The sequence below is a fragment of the Dama dama genome, chromosome 6, assembly GCF_033118175.1.
Source record: "Dama dama isolate Ldn47 chromosome 6, ASM3311817v1, whole genome shotgun sequence".
Lineage (NCBI taxonomy): Eukaryota > Metazoa > Chordata > Mammalia > Artiodactyla > Cervidae > Dama > Dama dama.
The window spans coordinates 47786842-47813560 of NC_083686.1; the positions used below are offsets into that span (position 1 = coordinate 47786842).

Consider the following 26719-nt stretch of genomic DNA (forward strand, 5'->3'; position numbering starts at 1 on the left):
GATTCTTTGAGAATCTCCTCAGGCAAGTGACTAGGGCTCTGATACTCTAACCCTGGTCAGCCAGAGTTACGTTGATTTCAGTCTGATTTCCTTTTGGGGATTAAGCATAAAATTCATTCTCCAGAAGAAGGTCCACTGCTGAACAGATTTCATACTTGATATTGTTGCCTGTGAGTGGCCACCCCTGATCACCCTATCTTAGCTAGGCCTTCTCTGATTTTCTCTGTCACTACCCCTCCGTTATTACCATCACAGCACTTAATCACAACTGGTTATTTTATATGTGGATGTACGTATGTAGGGACATGGACTTCCCTGGTGGCCCAGATGGTAAAGAATCCAGTCCTGCAATGTGGGAGACCTGGGTTTGATCCCTGGGTTGGGAAGATCCACTGGAGGAGGGCATGGCAACCCACTCCAGTATTCTTGCCTGGAGAATCCCTTGGACAGAGGAGACTGGCCGGCTACAGTCCACTGAGTCACAGAGTTGGGGACAGCTGAGCGACTAAGCACGCAGCATGTAGGGACGGACACCCACACATACCACGTACTCTTTATCACCACCATTGGGTCTCAGCCTTCCCAAGGGTTCAAGCTTTGTTTTATTCACTAAATTATCCTTTTTGTACCTGGCATGATGCTTTCACACAGTGGTTAGACCATTTATATTTAATTAGTGACATGGTTGCCTTTAAATCTATCTTGTGGTTGTTTCCTGTTTGTCCCATCTGTTTTCCCCTCCTCCTTTGCTTTTTAGTATTCTAATTTATTCTACTATTGGCTTATTATTTAAAAGTTTTAAAATAAAATTAGTTGCTCTGGGGTTTAAACAATGAATTTTACCTTATTGTAGCCTACTTTCAAATGATAGCACATTTTATGTAGAATGTAGGATCTCGAAACTTTTTACTTGTTTCTCCTCTTCATCCTTTGTACTATTGTAGTCAAATGTTTTATCGTTACACACAGTATAAACCTGATTTTGTTGTAGATTGTTAACCACTTTTGCTTTAAGCAGTCAATTAACAAAAAGAAAATTTAAAACAGGAAGCAAAAGTTCTTCTCCTTCCTGCCAATGTACCATTTCTGACACTTTCCATCACTTGTTTTTGGTGGTATTGTTTAGGTTATACAGGTTTTCATCCTGTATAATTTTTCCTTCTGCCTGAAGAACTTTCTTTTACATTTTTTGTATGTAGATCTACTGGTGACAAATTCTTTCAGTTTTTGTCTGGCTCAGAAAAGTTTTTGCTTGATCTTTGCAAGATACTTTCACCAGATAATAGAATTACAGGTCATCAGTTTCAAGCTTTTCAGTGATAGCATGCATTGTAACCTCTGCTTTGTATAGTTTCAGATGAAACATGTGTTCATTTTTATCTTCGTTCCACTGTATGTAATTTATCATTTTCTTCAACTGCTCTTGAGATTTTTCTCTGTTGTCATTGGTTTCCAGCAGTTAGCTTATGATGTGGTTGGCATATTCCAGCATGTATTAGACTATCTGATATTGCTCCAAAGGTCACTGAGGCTTTGTGCATTTCCCCCCCTTGTTTTAGCATTTAGACTTCGCTTTGTAGAGTTAATATTTCCACTTCTCCATACTTACTGATCTTTTCTTCTACAGACTATAATCTTTTCCTGGTGACAGCCATTAAATGTATTTTTTTAGATACTGTTTGTTTTATCTGTGTTCTATTTGAGTCTTTTTTTTTTTCTTTCTCTTTCTCCTCATAGAAAAGAAGCTCATTATAGACTCAGATTACAAGATTTTTATTGGGGCTGCTGACATGGCACATACACCATTTTGGACTTGCTGAAGGAAAGCAGTTGTTCAGCATAAACTATATTGTTTGTACCCAAAATTTAGGCATAATTGAGCAGCTCTTTTCAGTTCTGGGAATGGTGGGCCCCTCTTAAAATTTAAGTTCCTTGATGCTAGTCAGGGGCCAATCAAAGCATACCTTTCAAAGAATATCAGTCAAGCCTGGTAAGTTAACACTTCTGTATGTACAATATGAGGTTTGTCTCTTCTCCTTTATTTACTTAATCATTTATTTATATAAGTATAGCCTCAGTGCATATTTATTTTATACTTTGGGTTATATTCCATACTACATTGTTTATTTTGTTGCTCCAAGTGTTGGCTTTGACTGTTGGCAGCTCTATCACTTGGCTCCCGTTTCCCTTTGACATACTCAAATTATTTTGTATTTTGAGCCCTTTCCCACTTCCTGGCCTTACAAGATGTTCCAGGCTTATCTTGTGTGTTCTATGCTCTATCCCTCGAATCAGTCATTTCTCCAAGGAAGTAAATTTTTAAAATGTTAAATCCAATTCATGGTAGACAATTTGGGAAATATAGAAAGTAGAATTAAGTGTACTAAAAAGTAAATGTTAACTACTGTTATAGATAATTATTGTTAATTTTTTGTTGTATTATAAAGCAAAATAGGAGGTGATTTCTACAGCCTTTTTTGTTTTTTCTTTTTTACACTTCATGTGTGATGTTAATTACCTGATAGACTCAAGAGCATCTTTCCTTCCATACCAAAAACTTTTCAATCTCTTTTCTAAACTCCAGAAATGATGAGGACTTTCCAAAGAGGCTAAAATCTGTGGGGACTGTGAAAGGCTCTAGGAGTGATAGGATATTTGACATTTTTTTGTAGAAAAACTTGCCCAAGTTTCTATTTTTTCATACTATGATTATTTGGATACCAGTTTAATAATTTCTAAGATATTTTAAAAGGTGTTAATATAAGGCATAATCCGTTATATTTCTACTGTTCCTAAGAATTGTTAATAATTGAAGACTTTTATTTCCTTTTGGGTTGGTAGACGTTAAATTTTTTTGGATGGGATTGTATGATATAGTCAGTTAAGTCCAAACTTCATTTTTTATTAAAGAACATTTTGTTTGGATACTATATCTAAATGGGAATATTTTTGTAGGATTCACTGAGAATTTTTCCTGGTACATGCACTCGGTTTATTAGGATATACTGTTATCTGCCTTCTACTTGGAAATGTAAAGCAAGTAACCAATTCCATGAATCCTTAAAATGCCAGTGAAAAGGACATAGAATCAACTGGAGATTGATTAGAAGGACACCTGCTTTCTAATTCCTTGGGGTCCAGAAGACTGCCACAGCCTTCTGTTCCCTGTGTTTTACAGTATCTGGCCTGTGCCAGGAGGACCTCCGCAAAGGCTGATAACATTGAAATTGTGAATTTTTAAAAAATGTTCTAAATCTTAGAAACATTCTTTAATATTACAGTCTAAAGAGTGGAGAGGTTTATTGAAGGAAATGATCCAAAATAAATTTTTCTGCTTTGCCAAGAATATGCCATCAAGAAATGATTTGTGCAGCTATCTTTTTATGGTGATTAGACTAAAAAATATGTATGAATGATACAACTTGGAGAATTCTGAATTTATGGAATGAGTAAAATGGAAGACTGACATTTTGACTCGTCTTTTGTCAAGCTTGCAATAAACTCAAGGCTATGTGATTAATTGATAGGTTAAGCTCAGCTGGTAAAGAATCCGTCTGTAATGCGGGAGACCTGGGTTCGATCTCTGGGTTGGGAAGATCCCCTGGAGAAGGGAAGGGCTACCCACTCCAGTATTCTGGCCTGGAGAATTCCATGGACGGTACAGTCCATGGGGTCTCAAAGAGTCGACACAATTGAGCGATTTTCACTTCACTTTGTTGAGCTTGCAATAAGCTCTAGGCTATGTGATTAATTGATAGGTTGAGGGTAGAGAAGTCACTTGAAGATGATAGGACTGTTATTATTTGTGTAATATAAAAGCTTGGTTAGTAATTGAGAGGTTGAGAAGCCTTTGGAAGGTAGTACTACTCTGGCCCGGTCTTCTGGAAGAATTGTTGAGTGCATACATAGTTCTCAGCGATATGGGTGATGAACATTTGGCAAGGGTTAGAAAGGAAATACTTAGTCCATTAATGTTTGTTAAAGTTGTGAATAATAGCTGGAATAGTAATGCTACTTATTTCGTTTTTTGCATTTCAGTATAATGGTAAGAACCCAGGCTCTGCTCACATGGGTTTGTTGAATTACTCTCCATATAAATGGAAAGTGTCTTTTTCATTCACCTTCTGTTACAAGGAAGACCTGGTGTAAATGGAACTTCTAAAATAAGCCCTAAAATTAGTTTTTATGCAGCTCTCTCTCAAAGAAGCTGTCGATTTGCTTTGGCTATATGCACATAGTAATTGATTAGATAGAAGAGAAACTAGGTTCTGATTTATTCTTTTAGATCCATGTATGTGAAACATAAGCAGAGGAAAATCCTCTTTTTTAAGATTGTGAAAAAAAATCACCTGTTATTTAACCCCTAGCCCGTAAAAAAATTATCTTATTCTGACATTTTATGTGACAGTTATAGTTTATAAGTTTATAGTTTCCAAAGTTTACTAAGAATAAGCTCTGATTACTTTGGTGGAACAAATGATATTAAGTAGCTTTAAGTTTTGTGTAAGACTAACAGGCTTAGCTCAGTGGTGGTAGAAAAACTGTGATAAAATATCTGTGTGTGCGCCTTCTAACTTGTCTGCTTGCTGACATGCTTCAGTTCTGTGTCTTGACATTTGGTGGTGTAGTTTGTTTGGGTCTAGATCAGCTTATTCCCTGACTCCATCAACAGCCATTTGATGAAAAGAGGATTGTATTGTCAAATCACTTTGGGGAATATTTAATTAAAGGAAAAAATGGAACCAGTTTGTGTATAACCAAATGCCTTTTGTTGGTTGACATACATTGTTGACGTTCAAGAATGGATGTTGTAGGCAATGTTTTTGGACTATGGAGTACCCTTTGTTCATGCAACTCCTTGAGTCACTTGTGTTCCATTAGGCCAGGAGAAACCTTATTCTTTCCTGATCCTGAGATGTGTCTGATCAAGAAGATGTGCTGAAACAACAGTATTGTGGCATTGGAGTTCTGTGTGGTTATCCTTTGTAGCCTTGGTTTGAATTTCGATTTTAGATCTGTTCAGGGGTAGGAATGGCCGCAGACTTATTCCAGAGTTCCTGGACTAGTCTGAAGAAATAAGCTTTCAATGATGCTCTCAGTAATACTATTACTACTGAATGTGTCTTAATGAATATGACTATCTTTTCCCCTTAATGTATTATGCATAGAAGAATATTCTTTTAGCTTTTAATACAGTGCCTAGCCTTTTGGCTATGAATTAATCTATTCAGTTATGACTTTGATCATGGAATTTACTTATTCCTGTGGTATTTAAAGGATACAGAAGTATATAGATGGATCAGTACAAATGTATTGCCACAGATGGAAAAATACCACTTTCCCTCCCTCCCCCCAATACTGATCTTCAGAGTGATGGTAAACTGTGAGGTCAAGACATTTTTCTTCTGATATTAACATCAAATATTATTTGTGAGGTTTAATTTTAGAATATTTCTACTATTTTGAAGAGCAGTCAGACTTTGAATAGTGTCAGCTTTCCATTTAAAAATAGCTTCTATAGAATAAAGTTTTTCAAACGTGCGTTTTATTTGGCCAGAGGATTTCTCACTATTTACTGGTATTCTGACTATAAGAGTTTGAGGGGAATTATATCCTGTGTTAAGAATAAAAGACCCTATGTTTTAAAACAATCCCATTATTCTAATAGAGTTTCTCTTTTGAATAAGCTGCCTGTAGCGGAGGAAACTTTGTCCTGAGCTGAGCAGTTTTAGAGGCTGATGGAAGTTCAGCCACGGTGTTCATTACATCATCCTTTCATTCCATCAGCCAGCGTTCTCGCTGACGGGTTAAGTGAGGCAGTGGACTCTGCGTCATCATAAGCCCGCTGAGAAAGTCACTGCTTACTGCCTGGGTGTGTAGGGAATGGAGAGAACTGACTATGAAAATCACCTAGAGAAACTGACTGGAGTGGAATAAACACCTCCGATGCTCTTTTTGGCGGCAGAGAGGGTCAGCTGTTACAGGAAGAGACTTAAAGATCTTAATGTTGGATCCAAATTCGTTTCTGACTTCTGAGGCTCTGAGCTAGAAAAGTTGGCCCCCAAGGGCAGAGCGCTACCCTTGTCTGTTTACTAGCAGTAGTGACTACACTGAAGGCAGCCGGAGACACAGCTCATCAAAACTGATAACAGGGACGATACACAGAGCTGGTAATTGCGGCCGGCCACGTGTGTATCTCCGGCAGGAAAGGTGAGGGTGTCCTTCAGGGCACTTGTGATAAACTTGTAATCCTTTATTCAGCTGAACAGTTCATCTGCATTCAGCAGCATTGCCACTATAGTTGTGCGTCACTGCGAGACTGCATGGTAATGAAGCTGAGGCTCTGTGGGCCAAAATTCTGCTGCCCGTGAAAGCAGAAGGGACAGCGGCTCAGAGAGAGATCAACAAATCCATTGCTGCTGCTACGGCTGCTGCTGCAGCCAGCTGGGACACAATGTTGAGCCTACAGGATTCTGTGTTTTTTGAAATTAGCATAAAGTCCTTGTTAAAGGCCTGGAGCAGCAGCTGTAAGTACATTTGCCTAAACAGGACAAATGCTTAAGGTATGATCATTGCCATTTCTTGCATGCTGATTCTTTAGCCCCATCCAAATTGAATGAAAGCTGTTGAAAATAACATGAAGAAATCAGTAAGATAGCTAGAGCAACCTGGGTGCGCACATGCTGGCAGCTGTGAAATGAGTAAATATTCTCTGACCAGTCTGGGCTTTTCTTATTAATTTGTGTCCTTCTGGCAAAGTTTCTCTCTGTTGGTCAAAAATGGGGAATAAAGATGACAAATAGACTCTGATCTCTGTCTGCAGGGTTATCGGATACCAGTACTATTCCACAGCTATGTTTGCACGAAATATTGATTGGAAGCAGCATCAGCTATCTTAAGGCATCAGACAGTGTAATGTAATGACTGCAACTTTCCCATAGTCCTATAATTGAAGTTACATTGAGTAATTTTCACGTGTAGTCAATTTTAGGATAAAGAACATTCAGGATGATATACTTTTGTATTGCAAAGTTCAGGTAAGTCATTAAAACTAATATCACTGAGCTCTTCTTTTATTCACTCCTTTCCTAACATGTGGACTTGGCAAATACTGATTTTGTTCAGTCTTTCCAGTAAATTCCGGTGGCACTTTTCTCTGAAGATCTCAAAGCACTTAGGAAAATTAATTATTATCATAGTCTGATTTTCTTTTCTTTCTTTTTTCTGTGAAAAGTATCTTAATAAAATGATACCAGACTACTGAAGTAATAAGAAAGCAGAAATTCTGCTGTAATATCTGTTTTGCCCAAAGGAAATCGAAGGATAGAAAACTGTGACTTTTCCAAGGTCATATGGTAGCAAAGAACTGGAATTAGAACCCAGTTGTTCTTACTCCCAACTGTGCTGTCCGTATCTGAGCAAACTAATGAATAAAATATGAGAGACTAAATTTAATTTGTTCTGGCTAACTCTCTAACCAAAATATTTGATCTAGTTTTGTTTTATAATCAAATAATATAAAAGAGCAAATGTTGATATGGGGGACCTCTTAAAATAGAAATTTATAGAATATAATTTGAGATTTGTATTATGCCAAATATACTACATTTACAATCTCTTATTTCTCTTTTATTTTTGATATGTAAGTAATGCTTCCATATGGAGATATTATTGTGCCAGATGGCAGGAAATTATCTTTGTATGAGGAAAGCTTCTAAGTGAATATACATGGTTAAAATATTGGAGAATTATAATTACTGACTAATTTAAATTAAATAATTTACTACTTAAAAGGATACTATAGAATACATTTTTACTAAAATAAACTAGACTCTGGTTGTTATTTTTTTTTTCTCTTTCCCTCTCCTTCTCCCTTCTTCCCCATCCTTACCATGTACTTTTTTAAAAATAGTAAGACATTTTTATAGTGAGAATGAAGCTATAAATGGGTTCTTACAGAGAAAGAGTGTATATTAGATTATACACAGCAGCTTGTTCTGTAAAAACTTAGTTTGTTTAGGTGCTTGTAAACTATGTGGTTATTTTGTTTTGTGACCATCTAAGCATTTCTACATGTCATTGCATGAACCATATAACCATCCACAGCCAAGTCTCATGCAGTCATATTCCTTGAATCCAAGAGTGAACCCAAAACAGATGTTTGTAAAACCTTTGCTGTTCGCTGTTAGTAAAAAAGTGATTTGGTTTGTGGGCATCCCTTGCCCTTGGGCACTCATGGTACCAACCTTTGAAGATGTGTTTTAGGAGTTTTAAAGCAGTAGATAACTACTGAAAAGAGTGACAACCCTCCCTGTTCAGGGAGGCCCTCACCGTGTCTGCCGTAGTCCTGGAAAGTGGGAGACTGTTTTTATTTCACCAGCATCTGTGGATATCTTTTTAAAAACAATTTTAATCTTCATTTAGCCCTACTGTATTTAAAGAGAGAGAGAGAGAGGATAGTCTTAAGACCCTAGAAAAGGACAGTGGTTATCTCTCTCTTCCTAGTAACTATTCATAATATGACTTCCCTGGTGGCTCAGATGAAAGAATCCACCTGCATGTGGGAGGCCCAGCTTCGATCACTGGGTTGGGAAGATCTCCTGGAGAAGGGAACGGCTATCCATTCCAGTGTTCTTGCCTGGAGAATCCCCATGGACAGAGGAGCCTGGCGGGCCTCTGAGACCCTCCACGGGGTCTCAAAGAGTCGGACACTTAGTCGGAGCGACTAAGCACGAGCACTCACAGGCACAGCACGGATCAGCCGGCGTCTGTGGAGCACATGCTGCTCTGTGACCTGTGATGTTTGAGGATAGGGAGCTTCTATTGATAGTTTACTCCGAGACACAAAATACACGTGAAAAGTTCACAGTAAGGAAGTTAAATGAAAAATGTTACATGTGCATTATGACTTCACCAAATATCTGGTATACACAACAGACACAGGGAATCCTAGGGTGGAAGGAATCATATTAGACCACAGAGGGCAGAGAAGACTTAGCAGAAAAGGCATTTATTGGAATTCAGTTTTGAATAATAAGATGCTCCCCATGGTGGTAGGCGGTACAGCCACCCACAGTCTCCCCAGACCAGAAACCAGGTTTCTGACTCACCCCTTTGAGTCACTCACCAAGACGTGCCTGCTGAATTCTACCTTCTCAAGTGTCCTTAGTCTCTCCTGCCTTCTGGTGCCACCGCCACTTAACTTGCTTTAGTTCAGGCCTTTGCCTTCTCGACTGGAGTGTGGCCATAGCTTCCTTTTCATCCTGTCTGCATCTTCCCGCTTGCTGCCAGGGGCCCCTTCTGAGTGTCTGCCTCGGAGCCGCTCCGCTCCTCACTGCATCTTCCCGCCTGTGTGGGGAGCCTGCCGTCATCTGGCCCCGCTCGCCTTGCTGGGCTCCTCTCCCCGATCTCGCCCGGTTCCTGGCGCGTGCTTCCTCACTGTTTGCCTCCAGGGCCCCTCCTGCCCCTCACCCCTTTGTCTGCTTCACACTGAATTCTCACTCGTGTTTGAAGACCTCGCCTTCCTTCAATCAGCCGGATACTAAGTACTTCGTCCGTTCTGTTCTTCACTTTAACATCGCTGTTATCACTACACTAACCACACCGCTCATGTCTTCCTCTGCTACTTGAGGATAAGCTCCCGAAGGGTATAGGTTGGTTGTGGTTTTGTTTTTCTTTGTAGACTTAATGCTTAGTTGACTTCTGATAAATGTGTAGGCAATTAAGATAAAGCTTAGAGCCGCACACATTTTTGTTGGAATGGAAAAAAGGTAGGAAGACAAATATATGAGCCCTCTTAGACTATGTGATTATTATGATACTAGTGATGTCTCTCAGGGGAACAGTTTCTGAAGTAGGAATGCAGGGAAGGATCCCTCAGTGATTAAAAAAGATAATAATGTTTGACTAAATTCTGTTCAGTAAATTCCTTGGGAAAAGCTGAGAAAAACTAGCTTTATTCATAGCTTTTAGGGAGAAGAAAGAAATGGAAAGTAATTTTTCCATTAAATAAGTTATATATATTTCAAATATTGCCCCATCCTCCAAAGAAAAAAGGAAAGAGAAAGATCTGATTTTTGTTATTGAAAATAACTTAATAGCAGTATATATTATAATTCTTTATCATTAAATATAATAATGTTTCATGTAGGTGCTCTTGCCACGATTTGTATTGATGTTTGATGCCACATTTTGTATCATCTGCTAGAGGCCCTCTGGTTTCAAGGCCTGCTTAGCTGGCAGAATGTTGGTGCAGTGCTGCTGAAGTTTGATTATAGTTGAGCTTATTTCTTTCAGTAACAACAATGAAGTGACATTCATATGGCCTAAATTCAGGATTTTTGTCTTTGTGCCAACAGTTTTAGGCATTACTTCTTTTAAAAACTGAATCAGGAACATTCTGTTAAACCAGCAGTGTAGTGAGGATGTTATCATTTTAAAGATTAGCTTAGCTTTCTAAAATTGATAAGACAAGGCAAGAATTAGTACTAAGATCTATTTAGTTATATATCTGCAGTGTAAGGTAACAGATACAGTTATTATCAATATACTACCTCTTATAAATAACTTACAGAATTTACTTTACATTCATAATTTTGTGACAGTGTTTCAAAGAATTCAGTTTTTATCACAGGCATAGAAGAAATAAATGGACTTATTTAACCACAGTTTTATAAATTGTGAGTGAGATAAAATATGTTAAAAAATTAGATTTGCATAATTTACTTGGATTTTTACACAATGTAAAAATTCATAAGCAGTGTTTTTAATGTCCAGATGCTTTTCTTGGATTGCAAAAATAGTAAAAATCAAATCCTAAAAGCGCAATAATGCATTCATCTAATTTCAGTTAAAACCTGTGTTATTTTCTTAAAACAATATGTACCATTTATTGAAGTACTTATGGGTCTGGTATGTGTTAAGTGCATAGTATAATTGTGTATATGCATGTGTGTACAATAACATACACATACTTTAAGTCTCTTATAATCCTTAAAATCTGAGAAAAACTATTATTATTGCCTTTTTAAAAAAAAATAGCAGCTTTATTGTGATATAATTCACATACCATAAAATTCATCCATTTAAAGTATATAAAATTCCGTAGTGTTTAGCGTATTCACAGAATTGTATTTATAACAATCACCACTTTCTAATTGTTGAACATTTTTATCACCTCAAAAGGAAACCACATATTCATAACTTCTGGTAAAATCTTCTGACTTCTGTTTCCGTAGATTTGCCTCTTCCGGACTTTTCACATATGTGGAATCATACTATAGATGTTCTTTCGTGACTGTCTTCTTTCACTTACCATATTTCCAAGGTTCATCCATTTGTGAGATATATTGGGACTTGATTATTTTCATGGCTGAATAATATCCCATTGTATGAATATACCAAATTTTATTTGCCCATTCATCTATTAATGAACTGCTGCTTTTACAAAAGAGTAGATAGGGGCACAGATAAGTTAGGGTGCACTAAGGACACTCCCCCTACAGAAAAACAAGCACACATACACACACCCCCCAGATGTTTTAACCCAACTAACTTCTTCTAATCCTTCATATTTCAATTTTAAGATTCCCCTGACCTAGGGAGACTTTTCCCCAAATGGCACTAGTGGTAAAGAATATGCTTGCCAATACAGGTGACGCAAGAGATGGGGATTCAATCCCTGGGTCAGAAAGATCTTCTGGAGGAGAACATGGCAGCCCACTCCAGTGTTCTTGCCTGGGAAATCCCATGGACAGAGGAGCCTGGTGGGCCACAATCCATGGGGTTGCAAAGATTTGGACATGACTGAGCAACTCAGCACACACACACACACAGTGAGACTTGAGTGAAATGTGAAGAAAGAAATAGTTGACAGTTTCGGGGGGCAGTGGCTAGGTAGAAGGAATATGATGTGCTGGGAGTAGGAAGAAATACACTAGTTTGACTGGAGCTGAGGGATGGAGGAGCAGTGATGAGAATGAGCTGGAAAGGTTGGCAGAGGCCAGACCACATATCTTTCTCATATATTTTGATCTTAAACCTAAAACAGAGGGGGAGCCATTGATGGACTTTGTGACAGTGGTTCAGGTGATTTCATCAGAGTTCCATTTTTCATGGGTTGGGGACCAAAAAGGGGATGAGAGAGGGATGCAGCATGTATGGGAAGCTGCATTAGGTTACTACTGCAGTAGATCAGACACGAGAGGAAAGTGGAATAAATAAATGTTATTTCCTTAGCAAACATGTATAATGCCTCCCATGTAGGTGGGTCGGTGGGTACTCTTCTAAATGCTTTACAAAATATTAGCTCACTTAATCATGGATATGGGAACTATTTAAGACTAAGAACGATAGGTCTTGGGTTAAATATGAAAGGTCAAGGAAGTTTTTAACTAGGGTTTTATAAAATGAATTTGGTAGCGTAATTTATGTTCTCATTGACATTAATTTCAGAGATATATTCATTGGTCAAAGAGAACGTAAATTACCTAGTTAGCAAAGGCATTCAAAAATTGAAGAATCTATTAATATCCATTAAAATGCAGTATAGTAACAGTATAACATAATAACAAATAAGAGATTTACATTAGATGTATTCAGTGGATCTTTGTTGTTTAAAATAAGCTTCACTGATGTTTATAGCAGTTTTAGTCATAATGGCCGAAAATTAGAAGCAACCAAGATGTCCTTGAGTAGATAAGTGAATAAATAAACTGTGGTACATCCAGACTATGAAACATTATCCAGTGCTAAAATGAGTTATCAAACCATGAAAAAACATGGAGGAAACATAATTGCATATTACCAAGTGAAAGAAGCCAGTCTGAAAAGGCTACATACTGTATCACATTTCAGAAGAGGCAAAAATTTTGGGGACAGTAAAAAGACGAGTGATTGCTGGGGATTGGGGAGAGGGAGGGATGAGTAGGTGCACAGAGGATTTTTAGGGGAAAATAAACTACTCTGTGTGATACTGTAATGATGGATGTTGTTATTCAGTCGCCTAGTCATGTCCGACTTTTTGCGCCCGTATGTACTACAGCATGCCAGGCTTCTCTCTCCTTCACCATCTCCTGAAGTTTGCCCAAGTTCCTGTCCATTGCATCAGTGATGCCATCCAACCATCTCATCCTTTGACGCCCTCTTCTCCTCTACCCTCAATCTTTCCCAGCATCAGGGACATTTTCTAGTAAGTTGGCTTTCGCATCATATGACCAAAATACTGGAGCTTCAGCTTCAGCATCAGTCCTTTCAGCTAGTATTCAGGGTTGCTTTTCTTTAAGATTGACTGTTTCGATCTCCTTGCTGTCCAAGGGACTCTTTGGAGTCTTCTCCAGCACCACAGTTCAAAGGCATCAGTTCTTTGGTGCTCTGCCTTCTTTATGGTCCAACTCTCACAACCATACGTGACCACTGGGAAGACCATAGCTTTGACTATATAGACCTTTGTTGGCAGAGTAATGTCTCTGCTTCTCAACACACTGACTAGGTTTGTCATCGCTTTCCTGCCAAGAAGCAATCATCTTCTGATTTCATGGCTGGAGTCACCATCCGCAGGGATTTTAGAGCTCAAGAAGAGTAAATCTGTCACTGCTTCCACTGTTTCCCATTCTATTTGCCATGAAGTAATGGGGTCAGAGGCCATGATCTTAGTTTTTTTAACATTTAGTTTTAAGCCAGCTCTTTCACTCTTCTCCTAAAGAAGCTCTTTAGTTTCTCTTTGCTTTCTGCCATTAGGGTGGTATCATCTGCATATCTGAGGTTGTTGATGTTTCTCCTGCTTATCTTGATTCCAACTTGTAACTCATCCAGCCCAGCATTTCTCGTGATGTGCTTAGCATTTGCAAAACAGGGTGATAGCAGACAGGCCTGTTGTACTCCTTTCTCAAATCTTGAACCAGTCAGTCGTTCCATACGGGGTGCATTTGTTCAAACCTATGGAATGTACGACACAAAGAGTGAACCCTAATGTGACTCTGGGTGATAATGATGTGGTCTCACGAATTGCAGCAAGTGTACTAAAGGATGTAGATTATGGGGGAAGGACGCATGCGTGGGAGCAGGAAGTATATGGGTTGTCTCTGTACCTTCCTCTCCATTTAGCTGTGAGCCTAAACACTACTCTTTAAAAAATTGTTCTAAAAAAAAAAGATGAAGAAAATTCACATAAAGTTTTGAACCATTCTTGTTGTAGGGAGACTGTGGAAGAAAAGAAAATGATGATTCCAGTAAAATGGCTTTAGTAACATTCTTGAAAGTAAGGTTAGTGGTGCATGTTTTTGCAGAGTACAGAGGCCCTGCATTGCGATGTTTGATACATAAGGACCTGTGTGCGTGTGTTCTCAGTCACTTCAGTTGTGTCCAATTCTTTGTGACCCCCTGGACCAAAGACTGTCAGGCTCCTATGTCCATGGGATTTTCTCGGCAAGAATACTGGATCCCAACGCAGGGATCAAACCCACGTCTCTTGCAGTCTCCTGCATTGTAGGCGAATTCTTTACCTCAGAGTTACCAGCGAAGCTCATCCAAGGGCTCTTGTGTTGTTTAAAGTGTTAGTTGCTCAGTTGTGTCCGACTCTTTGCCACCCCATGGACGGTAGCCCACCAGACTCCTCTGTCCTGGGATTTTCCAGGCGAGAATACTGAAGTGGGTTGCCATTCCTTTCTCCAGGGGAATCTTTCCAACCCAGGGATGGAACTCAGGTCTCCTGCATTACAGGCAGATTCTTTACTGTCTGAGCTACCAGGATCTCTATATAGAAAGGCCTCTGCTCAATCACTCAGTCATGTCTGACTGTTAGCCCATGGACTGCAGCCTGCCAGGCTCCTCTATCCATGGTATTTTCCAGGAAAGAATACTGGAGTGGGTTACCATTTTCTTCTCCAACATAAAGGCCTAGTATGGTTCAAATATGGGCTTCCTAGGAGCTGCTAGTGTTAAAGAACCCACCTGCCAGTGTAAGAGACATAACAGATGCGGGTTCAATACATGGGTGGGAAGGATCCCCTGGAGAGGGCATGGCAACCCACTCCAGTATTCTTGCCTGCAGAATCCCACGGACAGAGGAGCCTGGTGGGCTACAGTCCATAGGGTCTTAAAGAGTCGGACACGACTAAAGCGACTTAGAAGGCAGGCATGCACACATGGTTCAAATGTAAAGTAGCCCCTTTGGCTGCTGTGGGAAGTTGATATTTCATCAGCTAAGAGGCAGGGATGACTGTGAAGGAAGACTGAACTTAAAAATTCAGTTATGCAGAAAGTTCAGCTATGCAGAAAAAGGAAGTGGGGATTACTTTTAGTAGTCATAGTATTTGATGGCTAGACTAGATATGAAATATAGGGGACAGGGAGAGATCAGTGATAACTCTTAAGTTTAGATCACTGAATGCTTTGAAATCACAGATAATGAAAGGCAAGGATTGATTGGCCACCGAGATAGGTGGTTTGCGTCATGGACAGTGAGTAAAGTGAAGAGACTGAAAGCCTGAGAAAAAAATCAATTTAAGGTTTCTAGTATGAATTTAGAGAACTGTATATAACTTTTTAAAATTAGATTTTTTAGTTATCCTGTGAATGATCCTTTACTCTGCTCCCTAGAGCTTTGTCTGTGACATGCATTCATCTAACTCTGATGGATATTGTTTGTGATAGTATATAAGTAGGTTTCCTTGTTTATGGTGTTTTTGAAACTTTTTATCATCAAAATTAGTTTTAAATAAAATCATTGTGTAGAACCAGTGTTCTGCTTTGGAAGAATAGTGAACGGCAGTGGTTTTCACCCTGGCTACTTCCTCGACGGTTCGGCCAGTAAAGAATCTGCCTGAAATACAGGAGACGCAGGTTTGATCCCTGGGTCAGGAAGATCCCCTGGAGGAGCGCATGGCAGCTCCTGCCTGGAGAATCCCCGTGGACAGAGGAGCCTGGTGGGTTACGGTCCGTGGAATCACCAAAAGTTGGACATGACTGAGCAACTAAGCACAGTAAAAGAGAGTCGCCCTGGGGCGTTTTCAGAAACATACAGATGCCTGGGTCTCCCTCCAGAGGGCTTGATTCTGATTTAAAGAATTGCCAGAGAAGGCCAGCAAAGACCGCCATCAGGTCAGGAAATCCTGACTTTGCCAGAATGCCAAGAGTGGATGTGAAGTCTTTCTCAGGGGGCAGAATTGTTATAAACAGTCTTCTGACAGAGACAAGCGTTTATGTGTGCCAATTTACTAATTTACAATGAGAAATATGCCAAGTGAAAGAACATTAATGCTGGAGCTGGCAGACCGACCGTTCTTTGCTCTGCTTGTGGGGTAGGTCATACAAAGTTAAACTGTAATCAGGAAGTTGCATGGAGAGCCTAAAGATCAAAGAAATTTATTATCTGCCCAGGCTCTGCTATAGGGGCCAGAACACTCATCCTTTGTCCACCCTACTTGACTGTTAAACTGGGCTTTTCCGTCAGCAATGTGTTGTGTTCATTTCCTTGTACCTTTTCAGCTGTACATCCAATTATTCTTTTTAATATTTGCCACAAATTTAATGTTTGTGTGTAAAGTAAAAGCTCACTGCTAGTTTAATTTTCATTTTCTGGCCAGTACAAAGTCTGAATATTTTTTTCATATGTTTGTTGTCTTTTAGATCGGTTCTTATGAGAATTGTCTAATTATATCTTTTGCCATTTTTTCTCCGTTTGTTGTCTTTCTCTTGTAAATTTGTAAGAACTCTTTGAATATTTTATATTTTCTGTTATCTACATTCTACTTTCCCCCCAACTTTTGTCCTTTCTTGTTTATGCTGTCATTTCCTTATAAATATTTAAAAATTTTCTTTGGTCGAAGGCATTCTTTTTAAATAATTTTGGGCTTTCTATCTTCACTAAAGGTCTCTCCCCTGGATCATGCATGTTGACTTTGAATTTTTTTCTAAGACTTTAAAACATTTTTACTTCATATCCATCTGGAATTTGGTCTTTGAATATATTATATTTATTTTTCTGCAGACGAGTAGCAAGATATTCCAACAGTATTACTAAATAAATCACCCCTTTTCTTCTACTCTTGCTATGTTGAATTCTTTTTCTGAAATTTTGGCGAGGTTCTCCAATCTTTTATATTAATCTGGTTTATGTACATTTAATGTTCACTGAATTGATTACTTTTACATAACATTTTGATAATAATTATTTATATGTAGACAGATATATTTTACCTATTTTACTAAGTTTTTTTAAGTTTAAGTATATTTGATATACAATATTACATAAGTTACAGGTGTACAGTATAGTGATTCACAATTTTTAAAGGTTGTATTCTGTAGTTATACTATATTGGGTATATTCCTGTTGTGTATCCTTGTAATTTATTTATACATAGTAGTTTTTACTTCTTAATCCCCTGCCACTGTATTACTCCTCTCCTCTTCCCTGCCCCATTGAAAGTCACTAGTTTATTCTCTGTATCTATGAGTCTGCTTCTTTTTCATTAGTTAGTTAGTTGTATTCTAGATACCACATGTAAGTTTTATTATTCACTATTTGTCTTCCTCTGTCTGACTTGCTTCACTTAGCATTGTCCTCCAGGTCCATCCATGTTGTTACAAATGCAAAATTTCATTCCTTTTTAAGATTGAATAGTATTCCACATACACATACATACATATATGCCACATCTTCTTTACACATTCATCTGTTGATGGACACTTAGGTTGCTTCCACATCTTGGCAATTGTTATTAATGCTGCTGTGAACACTGGGCTGCATGTATCTTTTTGAATTAGTATTTTTGCTTTATTTTGAATATATACCCAGTTGGTATATATGGTAGTTCTATTTTTAGTTTTTTGAGAAACCTCCATGTTGTTTTCCACAGTGGCAGCACCAGTTAACATTCCCATCAATTGTATACAGGGGGTTTCCTTTTTTTCCACAATCCTTGCCAACATTTGTTACTTGTGGTCTTTTTGATGGCAGCCATTTTAACAGGTGTGAGATGATAATCTGTGATTTTAATTTGCATTTCTCTGGTGATTAGTGATGTTGAACATTTTATACTATATTTTGGTAATAGTTGTATTCTGATGGTAGTTATAGTCTGTTCTGATTATAGTTATCTTTTGATTTAGACAATAGTATTTGTATTACTTTGAAATGAATATATATATATTTTTTTAGTATGTGCATGCGTGCTAAGTTGTTTCAGTCGTGTCCAACTCTTTGTGACCTCATGGACTGTAGCCCGCCAGGCTCCTCTGTCCATGAGATTCTCCAGGCATGAATACTGGAGTGGGTTGCCATGCCCTCCTCCAGGCCACCTTCCCAACCCAGGGATTGAAACTGCATTGCATCTCATCGTGAAGAAGGAAATGGCAACCCACTCTGGTATTGCCTGGAGAATCCTGTGGACAGAGGAGCCTGGTGGGCTGCTGTCCATAGGGTCGCACAGAGTTGGACACGCCTGAAGCGACCTAGCGTGCATGCATGCATTGGAGAAGGAAATGGCAGCCCACTCCACAGTGTTCTTGCCTGGAGAATCCCAGGGATGGGGGAGCCTGGTGGGCTGCCGTCTGTGGGGTCGCACAGAGTCGGACATGACTGAAGTGACTTAGCAGCAGCAGCAGCAGGTCCCCTGCATTAGCAGTCAGGTTCTTTACCACGAGCGCCACCTAGGAAGCCCTCCTCCTAGCGTTGTTCAGTTGCTTAGTTGTGTCCGACTCTGTGACCCCATGGAATGCAGCTCGCCAGGCTTCCCTGTCCTCCACCATCTAGTATACTCTAAGATAATTTTATCTAATACAACCTAAATAAAATTGTACTGAAATCTTAATTGGAATTGTACTAATTAACATATTTTTTGGGAATTGACACTTAAAAGAACAAATGCTTTTATCTGTAAGTTTGTCCTTACATTTGTTCAGGTCTTTTTTTTATGTTCTTTAAGAAGTTCTTATAGTTTCCTCTATGTAAGTTCTGTGCTTCTTTATTAAATTTATACTTATGTATTTTATATTTGTGAATAAGTTTTTTATCCATTTTCATTTCTACATGATAATTGCTAGTTAATAAATTTCGTATCTTCTTTCTCAATATTTATAATAATGATTTCATTTTCTTATGTTATTGCATTTACTTATTATCCTGTAAACTTTAGAACAGTATTGAATGGTAAGGCAAGAATCAGCATCTTTGTTTAGTTTCTGTTTTAATTGAAATAGGTTTGGTGTTTTGAAATCTACATGATATTTGCTGCTGGTGTATGGTAAATATTTTGTTCCTTTTGTCTCTGCTGGATACCAGTAAATGTGCAGTTATATTTCTTTGTCAGCTAATTAAGTGTGCGAGCCATAAGGCTAGTATGACTGTTTTAAAGTGTAATCCCAAGAGTGATGGGAGGAAATGGCAGGCTCCGTGCACCTTTCTTAGTTAGCAACCAGTTGAAATATTAAGAGAAAGTCGGTTTTTTCTTCATCTCTTTACATCGTATCAACCTCAAGGGTATAGAGAACTCAGCCCAACTGTTTAGATTCTGCTCGCTTTCTTGTAAGTTGAAGAAAAACAGGTACACAACCATATGTAGTTATTTACCTCTTCCAGGCCCTGGGTCTAGGTACGTTTCCTGGATGAAACAACTGGATATGTTTACTGTAGGATTCTGGTATTCATACACATTGGGATAGCAGAAAGTTTGTTTGGGTTTTTCCATGAGCTGAATGAACTTTTTGGCCAACCCAATATTTTTACTTTACGGCTGTGGTGGTGCCCCAGCTCACGTCTGGCCAGAGGAGAATTTGCCACCCTGGGTTTTTCATTGGCAGTGAAAATTTTTATGGGCAGAAGAATGGAGAACAAAAATGAAAACAACTTTTTTTGTTGCTTCTGATACCATACCCACAGTTGAGCTAAAACTCATTCATTCATTTTTGGAGGGGGAGCAAAGCTTAGAGAGCTTCAATATTTTGACCAAGGTTATAATGACACTCAGTAGCCAAATCAAGGCAAGGGCTCTCATCTTCTGACTCCTAGGTCCAGACATATTTTTAAAATACCACGTTATTACTAAATTTACAGAATAGTTTCCTAGCCAAGATTCTGAAGGTCCAAAACTAATAACCACAGGGAGGCTCTGGCTGAGTGAGTAATGGATTATTTAGATGATCAGTTGTTTTTATTCATCTTTATAGTAAACAATATTTCTGTAGTAGATTTAAAGTAAAAAAAAAAAGTTGGAAATGTGCCAAAGATGTCATAGGAACTTCTATGTTTAGAAATTGTTTTTGATGGGAATAGCTTAGCCTAGGATAAATAAACATTTTATGAACAGCTGTCCGAAGAACAAGCAAAAGTCTTATTTTTTCCTATCCATTGAAATTCATCCAGAAGCAAAATCGTTGGATTGAGTGATGAGGAAAATAATTTCATTTTCACAGAATAGACAAAGTATTTAGAAACAGAAGAATTGGAGAGTTTCTCCTATGAAGTAAAATAGACATTTTTCTTTGGGTTCATGAAAGAAGACAAATTAGTAAGGGTATGCCAGGTTCTAGATAAGAAGTTAATTAAGGTGTCAGTTTTCTTCTAATTATTTTGTGAAGGTTTGTATAAACTTGGAAGTATTAGTAAATGACAATAAATGAGAAATTCCTGAAGATAATGAGTAAACCAGGAGTATTTGTTTCCAACAGGTATTAAAGCCTCTTATGTAATGACAAGTAATGACAAGAATACAAAGCTGATACAAAGCTGATTGTTGAGCAGGATAGAAAGCGTATGTGAGTGACTAGTTTATGATGGTAAAAATCAGGGGCAAAATTTTAGTAAAGATACTGAGAAGAACCAATTAAATGTTAAGGAAAAACTTTAAAATCTTTAATGTATAACACCTCAAATAAACTCCAGTTGGACAGATTTAAATGGAGTAAATGAAATGAAAAGAGAGTTAAAAGAAAGTAGCAGTAAATATATGTCTGATCAAAATGGGAATATTTTTTCTTTTTTAGCCTATTTTATGTAAATGAATTTGAAGATGCAACAATATTTGACTTGGGATAGTTATTCTAAGCAAATAGTAGGTTAATAATATAGACTTTTAAGGAGGAAAAATGGGTATGTCAAAATCTGGCAGTTTTGGAGGACAGAGAGCCATTGATCTGAAAGTTCTTAAACTGAGGACTGAAGTTCACATTCCATTCGAATGGGGCTATTGACTTTAATTAGAAGGCAGTTTCCTTGTTGCACGTGAACAATAACTTGATGTGGTGTTTTGGCTCTAGTTCCTTCCAGGAATTTTACCAGCTGGTTGTTAAATTATTGGTGGCTTGAAATCATCCATGATGGGAGTGATTAAACAATGGAAATGAGCAAATGCTACAAATCAGGACTTTTTTTTAAAGAGGGCCATTTACCAGCTTATCACTTGAAATACGATTTGGTTTGTTAGCATAAAATATTATGCAAAATTTCTTACTAAATATTAAATAATGTTTCCAGAATCATCAGTGAATGGTGTCTGGTATGAAGTTCTTTCATTTATGAAGGAATTTTGAGGTATACCTTCCTTGCCTTGGGCTAAGTTGATTTCCCTTGTGGCTCAGATGGTAAAGAATCTGCCTGCAATGTAGGAGACCGAGGTTTGATCCCTGGGTTGGGAAGATTCCCCTGGAGAAGGATATGCCAACCCACTCCAGTATTCTTGCCTGGAGAATTCCATGGGCAGAGGAGCCTGATGGGTTCATGGGGTTGCAAAGAGTTGGACATGACTGAGCAACTAACACTTTCACTTTCCTTGCCTTATGTCGCAAATTTTGTTTGTGCACTGAAGCCATCATATGTTTTTATAATTTATCTCTTAACATGTGCAACATGCACATTATTTATATTTTCTTTTTTCTTCTTCAGAAATAATTGCTTTCAAATGTACAGTTTTGCTTTGGATAGTTGGTAGAAAGATACACGAATCCAACTGGTCTCCCCAGAAGTTGAAATTTCCATTTATTCCCTAATGCTGATTCTGCTACCTTTGTCTCTATGTTCAATTTGTCTACCATATAACCTGATTTGTGTTTCTGATGTTTTATTTTAATTGACTTAGAAACTGTTTCTTTTTACCTCTTAGCTTAATCCAAATACATTATTGTTTTAATCTTTGGCTTGGGCTGTTGTTTATTGTGGCTCTTCCCAGGCATCTTTGGTTTGAGCTGACAGGAATAGAATAGGCCTTTCTTTCTTTTCTGAAAAATTAATAGACTTTTTTTACAAAGAGCAGTTTCAAGTTTATAGAAATTTGAGCAGAAAGTACAGAGAGTTCCCACGTACCTCTTTCTCCTGCCCTCCTTGCTCTGCCCATTTTCTCTCCTGTTGACACTTTACATTAATGTGATACATTTGTTAAAATTGATGGACCTACAGGGACACATCATAATCACCCAAAGCCCATAGTTTACAACTTCAGTCTTGGTGTTGTGCTTTATAGGGGCTTTGACAATGTGTAATGACGTGTATCCAGCATTGCAGTATCATGTAGAATAGTACCATGCCCCTAAAAATCCTCTGCGTTACACCTATTTATTCTGCCCTCCCTCCAACCCCTAGCAGTCACTCATCTAAGTTGTCTCCATAGTCTTGCCTTTTCTAGAATGTCAAAAGGTTGGAATCATACAGTTGTAATATAGCCTTTTCAGATTGGCCTCTTTCACTTAGTAACATGCATTTAAATTTCCACCATATCTTCTCATGGCTGTGTAATTCATTTCATTTTAGCACTAAACAATATTCCATTGTCTGGGTGTACCACAGTTTGCCTATCCATTCACCTACCGAAGGACATCTCGGTTGCTTCCAAGTTTTGACAGTTATGAATAAAGCAACTACAACCGTCTCTGTGCAAATGTATGTATGTTTTCAACTCCTTTGGGTAAATACAGAAGATCTCAGTTACTGTGTTCTCTGCTAAGAGTATAATTTTGTGAGAATCCTTCAAACTGTCTACCCTTGCACATTCTCACCAGTGATGACAGAGAGTTCCTGTTGTCCTGCAGGCTCACCACCATTTGTTGTTGTCACTGTTGTGGATTTTGATTACTATGATAGGTGTGTAGTGCTGTTGACTGAAAAAAGAAAAAAAGTGCAGCCTAAAAACTGAGAATTGTGTTTTATTTGGCAGACTTGCTGAGGACTTAGGCCTGGGAGGCAGATTCTCAGATAGCTTTGAAGGACAAACTTCTAAAAAGTAAAGGAGGAGTCAGGATATATATTAGAGTTTTTACAACAAAATGCCAGGTAGTCAGAACATCAAAAGTTTACTGTTAATTAAAGAAAAGCAGACATCTCAAGTTAATGAATTTAGCACTTTTCTATGTATGGGGAGATGGAAGCTTCTGGGCTTATTCAAATCGTTCCTTTGATATGTACCTTAATTATCTATCCTGTTTTTCTCCATCCTGAAACTCCTCAGAGTGCACACTTGAGGGGGTCTGCAGTGGCTGATGGCTTGATAACTATAAGTTATTTTGTTAACTGATAGAGCATTAACTGACATTTTTCATCCAGAGTGGTATCTCATCGTTGTCTTAATTTGCATTACTCTGAAGATGTATGACGTGGAGCATCTTTCCATATGCTTACTTGTCATCTGTATGTCTTCTTTGGTGAGCAGTCTGTTCAGATGTTTTGTCTGTTTTAAAACTGGATAGTTTATCTTCTTAACTGCATTTGAAGAATTGTTATATATTTTGGATGCCAGATATGTGTTTTGCAAAAGTTTTCTCCCAGTCTGTGTATTTTCATTCTCTTAACAATATGTTTTGCAGAGCTGAAGTTATTTTAATAAAGCTTCAGTTTATCAATTTTTCTTTCATGGGTCTTGCTTGTAGTATTGTATCTGTAAAGTCATCACCAAACCCAAGAACTGTTAGAGTTTCTCCTTATAGTCTGGGAATTTTATTGTTTTGCATTTCACATTTAGATCTGTGATCCATTTTGAATTAGTTTTTGTAAAAGATGTAGGTTGTGTCTAGATTTATTTATTTTTGTAGTATGCAAGTGTCTAGTTATTCCAATACCATTTGTTGAAAATTCTCCGTTTTCCACTGCTTGCCTTTGCTCCTTTGTCAGAGACGAGTTCCAGTTGACTCTGTTTGTGTGAGTCTGTTCCTGGGCTCTGTTCTGTCCCACTGATGTCGTCATGTATTCTTCATTAGGAGCACACTGTCTTGTTCACTGTAGCATTAAAATAAGTCTTGAACTTGAGAAGTGTCAGTCCTCCAACTTTGTTCTTCAGTATTGTGTTGGCTTTTCTCAGTTATTTGCCTCTTTATATAAATTTCAGTCAGTTTGTTGATAGCCACGAAATATCTTGCTGGGAGAGGCTTGCTTTTTAAACTAAGAGTTTTGCTTTTGTCTTTTAAAATAGATATTTTTGACTTTTGGTCTTGTTCAAAGGCCATTTACCTTATACCTTTTCTTTCTTATGTCATCATCAGCATGTTTATTATTAACCAATATAGGTAAATAATTATTATGATAATAAGCAATTGTGTGGTATTTTGTTATTTTTCTGTATTATAGAAATCTCTACATAAATATGTATGTAAAAGATTATGACCAAAGAGTAGTACTTTTTATGTCTAAAGACCTGTCCTTGGGGGTGAGGGTGCTGCACGCAGCTTTCATGGACTCCACTGGGGTCTTTTAAAACTACATGTACTCAACCCTACTCTTCTTTTTTAGGGCAACTCAATCACTGAGAGTCAGTGAATTTAGAGAGATGTTATTGTATGGAGTGTTGCACGTAGGAATATAACGGAGGCAGAAAACAACAAGAACCACTGCTATAAAGTAATGAAATCAAACATGATTCAACTTAGGGTTTTTGTGTCTCTTCTCACATGTCTGTTCTCTTTCATTGAATTTAAATTTATTCTATAAGGGAATAGGAGACTTATGAGCATGAAGAAGGTAATTAAAAAATTTTTTTTTTTTATGAAGCATGCTAAGTACAATGTTATACAGAGCTCGCTATCTAAAAATACCAAACTTCCCTGGTGGTCCAGTAGGTTGAAAATCTTCCTGCTAATTCAGCGGACATGGGTTCGATCCTTGTCCTATGGAAGATTCCACTTTCTGTGGAGCAACTAAGCCCATATACCACAGCTTCTGAAGCCTGAGCTCCTAGAGTCCCTGCTCTACAATGAGAAGCCCTTGCATTGCAACTCGAGAAAGCCTGCACATAGCAACAAAGACCCAGCACAATCATAACAATAAATAAAGAAATAACTTTTGAAGTGCCATATTTACTTTTTATTTGCGCCTTATCTATGAGGATGGAGAAGGAAAAGGCTACCCTCTCCAGTATTCTGGCCTGGAGAATTCCATGGACTGTATACCCATGGAGTCACAAAGAGTTGGACACGACTGAACCACTTTCACACATATCTGTGAGAAAGAGTACACAGGCTAGCTTTTAATTTTTATATCTTATCTTAATTTTATATGTTAATCACTCAGGTCTTGCTTTATTCTTTTTATTATCAGAGTTTAATAGATTTCTATTCCAAGGATGTTTAATATGACATTGGGTTTTTACAACTTGTAATTCAATGCCTAAATTGTGTTAAGAATTACACTCTTAACAGTTACGTCATTATTCTCTAGTAGACATATGTAAAATTTTCAAAAAACTTTAATAGCATGTAGAGAAATAGTACTGTTTATACCTTCATAAAATATTTGACTTAAGCAGTCTGGTGACATCAGGTTAATCTAGTTATGTAGAAACTAACCTTCTTAACCCAGCTTAAAGTGACTATCCCTTTTTCTTAACTATTAGCAGAATATGAGAAAAATTCACATATCTTAACCAAGCTGAACATTATAGTGAAATACACAATTGGGGGAAACCATTTTGGTACATAAAAAAAAGTTATCTAATTTTTGTTTAGTTTTAAAATATCAGTGAAGTTTGTGTTATATTGTTTTCATGGTTATTGGTTTGTTTTATCTTTTGTAGCTTGTTCCTTCATCTTTTTTGTCCAGTTTTCAGTTGGGGTGTGGGTCTTTTTGTAACTGATTTCATTTTGAGGTAAAACTGATTAACTCTTAAACACTAAAAATTTGATTTTCCTTTCAAGTTGAAGTATTTTGATGTTAGAATGTAATGCAGATATTTGGAAGATAGACCTTTATTTGGAAGATAAAGACAAGTTTCCCTAAAATTTCTGGCTGTATTGGCAAATGTCTTGAAAATGCAATTATGATACCTAGGGATATTTGTTTATGCTTAACTTATATTTATGCCTTTTAGGAAGTAGAAGACAGTAACGATGAGTTATTTGAGAGATCATTTTAACTAAAGGGTTTTTCTTTTTGAGAAGACTTTAAAAGTTAAAATGCATTGAGGTTATACCTCATCAAAGTCTACAGTTCAAGTACCAAGATCTATTATAGGCTTCTTGTTTAAAACCTTTATTATAAAGTTAAAGCCAAAGAAACTTTGTAACTCTTATATGACCTTATGAATCTTAATTATAGGAAAAGATATATTTTGCATCTACTACCATAAGTCAAAATTTTAAAAATGTTTTATCCTCATTTTTATTCCTAAAATGTAAATTAAAATTCTAGAAACTGAGTAGCCTTTTTGACTATTTTATGATTCCCTACAGCTATCCAACATAATGTGGATATAAAATATAAAGTATTCTTAATGATCCAAAATAAATGTTTAAAATTTAAGATCTTTTT

At 37.6% G+C, this 26719-nt stretch overlaps 1 protein-coding gene across 14 annotated transcripts in view; it reads left to right on the top strand.

The window, feature by feature from the left end:
• The window catches only part of FRYL (FRY like transcription coactivator), a 300909-nt gene that overhangs the window by 131051 nt on the left and 143139 nt on the right, over positions 1-26719 (top strand). Inside the window, exon 4 of one of the 14 annotated variants that reach the window (XM_061146009.1) lies at positions 14195-14262. The exons of 12 other annotated variants lie outside the window; for them this stretch is intronic. The gene's annotated coding sequence lies outside the window, so the exon portion shown is untranslated. Of the gene's footprint in view, positions 1-14194; positions 14263-22738; positions 22868-26719 lie in introns of all 14 variants that reach the window. One more of the 14 variants, XM_061146008.1, reaches the window with a different exon arrangement.